Source organism: Etheostoma spectabile, chromosome 3 (assembly GCF_008692095.1).
Source record: "Etheostoma spectabile isolate EspeVRDwgs_2016 chromosome 3, UIUC_Espe_1.0, whole genome shotgun sequence".
Lineage (NCBI taxonomy): Eukaryota > Metazoa > Chordata > Actinopteri > Perciformes > Percidae > Etheostoma > Etheostoma spectabile.
The window spans coordinates 13,432,294-13,438,500 of record NC_045735.1 but is presented as its reverse complement, the minus strand read 5'-3'; the positions used below and the strand labels follow the sequence as shown (position 1 = coordinate 13,438,500).

General features: G+C 40.7%; 1 protein-coding gene across 1 annotated transcript in view; it reads left to right on the top strand.

Moving 5' to 3' along the window:
* pid1 (phosphotyrosine interaction domain containing 1) overlaps positions 1 to 6,207 on the top strand; it is a 28,836-nt gene that overhangs the window by 1,404 nt on the left and 21,225 nt on the right. The gene's annotated exons all lie outside the window — the stretch shown is intronic.

The window sequence follows — 6,207 nt, the reverse complement described above, 5'->3', positions numbered from 1 at the left end:
GGGGGGCATTCACAGTTATCATGCATCCTCTTTGTGTGAAGAACAAATGTGATTGTACTGCTGTTACATCTGGGAACCATTTCATTTAGATTCTGAAACTTTTGCACAAATAGAAGAGTAGGCAGAGCTATTTCTTCAAAGTGGCACTCCACCAATTTACACTTGAAGATCAGTTTATGGGGAGAGGTTTCTAAGGTCGGAGAAAATAACAAAACATCAGGGCTCTCTCAGCTTTGCCTTGGAGACTAAATAAAAACAGGAAGCATGCTTTACAAACTGATGGCCTGTGGAGACATGGGCATTTATGTTGAGTTCATGAGTTCATTGAGTTGCATTATGGGAAATGTTGGACACAGTTTTGTGAAAGTGCAATGCTAGCTGGAGGGGGAAAAAAAGCCAGGTTTGCATGTTTGAAGATATCATACTTGTGATAACCGCCACTTGGCTCACACCAGCTTGCCTCCTGGAGACCAGCTGTGGCCCAAAGTTGATAAAGAGTTTAGCATGTTCCTGCTGTCCATTTGAAAACTAGCAACACTAAAAGCAATCTTTAACTTGATAGATGAATTTTAAGGAGAATTTGGATCAACGAAGTCTGCCCAGATAGTTCTGTTGTCATGTGTACCGCAAAAACCCATATTAATCCCCTGCCAATGTCTTTTTGGATCAGTAAATAAAATGTTATAGTTCCAAATTACATTACAAATGAAAACCCCTTACAGTGAAAAGTGGTTATATAGAACGATAGTCGATTGCTTGCTTTGTAACCCTGACAACGGCCATCCTTTAGACTGGTGTCCATTACCTCTTTTGAGTCAGGAGTGGTGGGGTCTTCTAGAGCTGAAGGTGTCAGGCAGCTGATCGAGAAAATACTAGTGTTCATCATCTTCTGTTTTGTTGTTTTGATTCACTATGGCATTTGTCCATATTATTCTCACTTGTGCTGTCCTCTGTTGCCATAGCAACACCTGATGTCTTGCTGCATTTTTGTCTCATGCTCAGGCAGGGAAGGGGGGGAGGGGGAGATGCGGGGGGTGAGAAGATACAGGTCGTGTTGAATGAGTTAGGCATCATCGCCAATGGCAAGCCGCTTTTATATTGACAAAATATATACAGCATATAGTACCAAAGTGTGTGTTGCAATGCTGTGTGTCCGTGCTTCTCTCATCATGTTTTCCTCTCCCTGTCTCCGTGTCCATTTCCCCATCCCTTCTACCTTTTGCTGCCTCAGTCAGTTTCGGGGGCCCGTTTTCTTCAGGCAGAGGCCATGTTGGTTCAACAAGAGATTGCACAATATGCAGTGGTCTGGGCACAAATACACAGCCACAAACACTTGTATGCAGTTGGCACACAGGTTAAGCATGTACACACACACACACACACACACACACACGCACACACACACACACACACATACACACATACATACATACATACATACATACATACATACATACATACATACATACACTTTTTGAATATCCCTAGGGCTACCAAAATGTTTTTTCCCTCTGTCAGCAGCTTTTCCTTTAGCCATGGTTTCCACTTGTGACACTTGAATGTGTGTGACTCTGACAAACAGGGCTGAGCACATAAAAAGATGTGAACCTGACGGTGCAGTAATTTGCCTTTATTTTTTTCTGTCCCTTTGTATGTCTGTCTGTCTGTCTTTCTGTCTGACTGTCTGTCTGAGGTTGCTTTATGGCCACAGCTATTTGTTGAGACTGTGGTCTTGGTGGCAAAAAGAATCCACTAGCAGACTGGCAAAATATTCCCATGGTGCCTTCTGCACATATTTTTTCAGCCAGCACACATTTGCCTCTTGTGCACAAATGGCTTTTGGCTCTTTGTATTTGATGAATAGGTAGAATCTCCTGTTTGGAAGTTATAATTTGTCAAGGTTTTCTATCCTTCCCATATGTCAAATTTGAGCCGACTTAGCTATGTAGCTATTTGTTCTTTAGATTTAACTTGTTTTTTTGTACAAAACACTACCTTGGATCGCACTTCTTGGCCTTACCATTTTTCCTGTTGTGTCTTGGTATTTAGCGGGGTTAATATTTCCATTTGGTAGATTCATAGGCAAGGCAAGTTTATTTTGTATAAGAAAAAGGTGTCGCACCCTCTGGCTTCATATGCATATGGTGAACGATAACTAAATGCTCCGTCTTGATGTTTAGTTTGCACGTTAAGTTAGCAGCCCTCTACCTGATGACCTGAGAGGCCAAGAGAGTTCATTGATAAGGGTATTCATTAGATATTGGGTATGTATTTTGGACATACTATACACAGTTTTTTCCCTGACAGTTGATGAATAATGGAACACATTTAAATTGTCCATGTTGTTCTTAGTGGGGCATTTTTTGTCACTAGCAGATTCATGTGTCCCTGGCTCCATGTAGACTATTTAAGATGTTGCGGTGGGTTGATTGTTTATGTCAAACAGTTGTTGATGTTTTTACTGCCAGCCAGAAATTGCCACCCCAGGCTCTGAGGTTTGGGTACTGTAATACCCACTTCCTCCTACAGAAGTAACCCACCAATCACAACATCCGATCATCTACCTTCTCCCTCCCACTTGCCCTTGTGCTCCAATCATGGTTAAGAAAAATAGGCTTTCCTCTGCGTAGGGACATCCCATACTCCACTCCGCTCAGACATTTCCCCTCGTAAACTATCCCAGGATCAGAGTGGGGAGACAGTAAACACATAGAGGGACAGCTCAAAAAGTTACGCTGCCCGGTCCTTACCATGCAATAAACTGAAGGAGGTGCATCCTACTTTTGGCTTTAGGTAGTAACTGCCACCACATGCTGGCTTTTTTCTCACTGGCTAACAGCAGTGCTTTGTTGCTTGTTGTTTTGTAAGCAAAATATCTTGCTCTGGAGGTACTCTATGGAGTTTCTGACCACTAGTGGCGCAATTTGACAATGTTTTTATGAGTCTGTCACCATTTGGTTAGTATCTCGTGTACACGCTCAATGACGCATAAGCACATGGGCGATGGAGACCCATTACTGCCAATAGTTTCCTGATATTCCACTGATCAACATGTGGTAGTAACATCCCAAGAAACTTAGCAATGCATTAGCAAAAGGCAGGGAAGAAGAAGACTGCCAGACGGCAAAAATGGATGTAAACAGTGCAGGTTCTGAAATTGACTTTGCAAATAATTATTTTCTAGAAGACCTCAAGCATACAATTAATTTTGGTGAGTAATACTGAATGCAAACAAAGCTTTGTTTAAAAGAAAACGCCACAGGGTATCTTTAGGCTTTGTCAGCTGGTATAGGAGGAGCAATTTGCAACGCAAGGTGTGATGCTTGACTTACTTTTCTCCTTACTTTTCGCTTTTCTCCAAACAAAATGGGTCCCACTTGGTCATTAAATACAATTCTGGCTTCTTTTAAAGCTCAGTTCCGTACTAACTGCCATGGTTTGTTTCCTGTCCATGTAAACCAACTGTGATATGGTGGTAGGGGCCACACCGATTGCAGGCATCACTCCCAAAATCAAACCCCAAGCTGGTAACGGTGATACCAAGTTGCCTTCATTCACTGTGTGTTCATGGAAACACACAGTTATATGATTCTGGATCATGTCTTCTCTTTTGAAAATGAAAAGATCTGATGCAGTACAGATGACCTGGTAACACACAGTGATGTTCTAGTGTCTCGCTCTCTCGCAACAGACCTACAACATCTGGTACAGAGCTCTACACATTTTCATCTTCCAACCCGCTACATGTGTGTGTGGGGCCGTCTCTGCAGATGTTTCAGAGACACTGGCTAATGTTGACAAACTGTTTTGGTTTTGGAGTCTGTGTTAACCTCCTAACCATACTTTACACAACACGTTTTTAGGATGAACCAGTAGCCATTTGTGTATCCAAGGGGTGTATCTTTTCAGAAAATCATGCTTTTTACCATGGAACATCTATCCTATCTATCTAGCTTCTGGTGCTTTTTTAAACAATATTTCCAGCTTTCAGTTTTCCTACTGTCATGATCACATCCATATAACCCCTATTTTGCGTGGCGGAGGTCTGTTTTTTACTCTATTATGCAATGTGTAACCATTTGGGTTGACCCGAGAATGTCTTTCCTCTTAGAATGCTCCCTCAGGGGGCCACAACTTTAACTTACCATCTGTGACCTGCTAAGCTCATCAATGCAGGGGGGCAAACTCTCCAAAGCCTGTCTGCTTGATTTTCTCATGGATGCGTTCAAATGTTTTCTTGGATTTACATATTTTTAAATGCGCATGTCACAATTAAGTAAAAGTAAAGACTCTTAGAAAAATTAGCATTTGCACTTGTGTTAATGACACTTCCAGCATTAATCAGGAGCATACTTAGGGAGCTATCATTCAGAATTAGCTGGCAGCGCTGGGTCTGTGGGATTGACTCGGTCGTCTGCCCTATTCTAAATATGAATGCTTCTCTCTTAAAAAAGGCGTTAGGCCAATGTAAAATATTGTGGGATAAAGTTGATTGGAAGTAATTTTTTTTTCTTTTTAGGCAAATCAACTCATTAAATGATAAAATATAAATAAAAAAATATTGAAAAAAAATTGTAAAAGGAGTTTGGTAAATGTTTTTTTTATGACTTCTTTACATACGTGTTAATAACATGGGTACAGCAATAGATTGGTGTGGCTGCATTTTGCATTACAGTCATGCTGCAGTGCTAAATGTACATGTAGACCTTTTTAATGTTATGACAGTGAATATCATAACTGGCTAACAAATGACCAGATAGTTTGATTGGATTTACATCAAGTCCAAATATAAAGATTGGACATAATACAACTTAGTAAGTATAAATAGATGTTATTAAGATGCATTTGGACTGAAAAAATCCCAGGCCTATCAACAAATGGCATATTTTGTTGTAGCTAGATGGAACTGGAGAATAATAGCAAGTGGCATGATGTGAAGAAGTCTTATAGTCATATAATAAAATTGTTTTTGGATGTATAATTTATTTTAAGTATTTAACTTTTTCATTTAGTCGGCAAGACATGAAATCTTTTTCTCATACAAATACATCTGAATCGGAATGTAATCATATAATTAACCGCTGCACTGAGAAAAAATGAATCTCAGTGATCGTTTAGAAATGGTCCCCCTGAATCCTTTAAAACAGGGGAACCTGGTTTTGAGGAGAAGTCATGCGCTTCATTTACTCAGGCATAAAATGCTGATTGACACTGACAAGGACATTCTTGACAGTTGCTGTAAATGTGGGCTGCTGTTCAGAAATTCGTCAAAGTCAAACCAATAAATGAATGTAAGTATGTTGGTGATAATCCCAGGTAGGACCCAAAGAGTTCAGGGCATGGCGTTGAGGACTTTAGGTCAAAGAGGGTGTTGGCTGTCACTTATCAAACCCTGGCAGAGTTGTGAAATTGTTTTAAGATCCTACCATTGGATCTCTGATATGTGTGGATTTTAGCGACCCCTCAAGTATTAGTAGTGTGACAGCTAAATTAATTTAAGGTGTTATTCAGATGTAAATATACAACATTACATTCATCATGGATTTATGGGTTTTAATGCAAGTGCAAACAAGTCAATAGATGGTGACATATAAAATGTACTACATTTAGGTAGTATGTATGGAGATAAGGCCCCTGCGTGACTGCTCAAGGGTCAATCTTAAAAGAAGGTTCATAATCCTGAAAGAGGATTATTATTTAGAGATTTGAGGTTTTCTTGTGACAGCAGCCATTGTTTAGCATGTAGGTGTGAGGTGTAGACACAACCCTTCTCTTCTGACCAAACCACACTGCCCTGATGGTGGAGAAAGAAAACCTGCCTGGGTCCAAGTAAAAGTCAGAAATAGAATCAATAATAGCAGTAACATAATGAGGAGACTGTTAGGACTCGAGAAATAAAAACCATAAAAATGCAGTATAAATATTATAAATATAATTCCAGCATTACCCCACAAGTGGCCCTCCGCTCCGCTAAGGCCTTTTGCTCCTGGTGGGGGGGTGGAGGAGTCAGGGAGCCTGCCACAGCCACCCCCCCAGCCGCAAGAATGCGAGCCGCTGTCAGGAAGCTATAAAGTGCTGATGCGGAGGTCAGCGAGCGTTTACACACATGTGGCTTTACTTTCACAACTCCATCTTGCTTTTTCTGTCTTTCTCCTTCGTCTGCTCCTTGTTTTTTCTTGCCTTATCATCCTTTTTCCTGACAGCCCC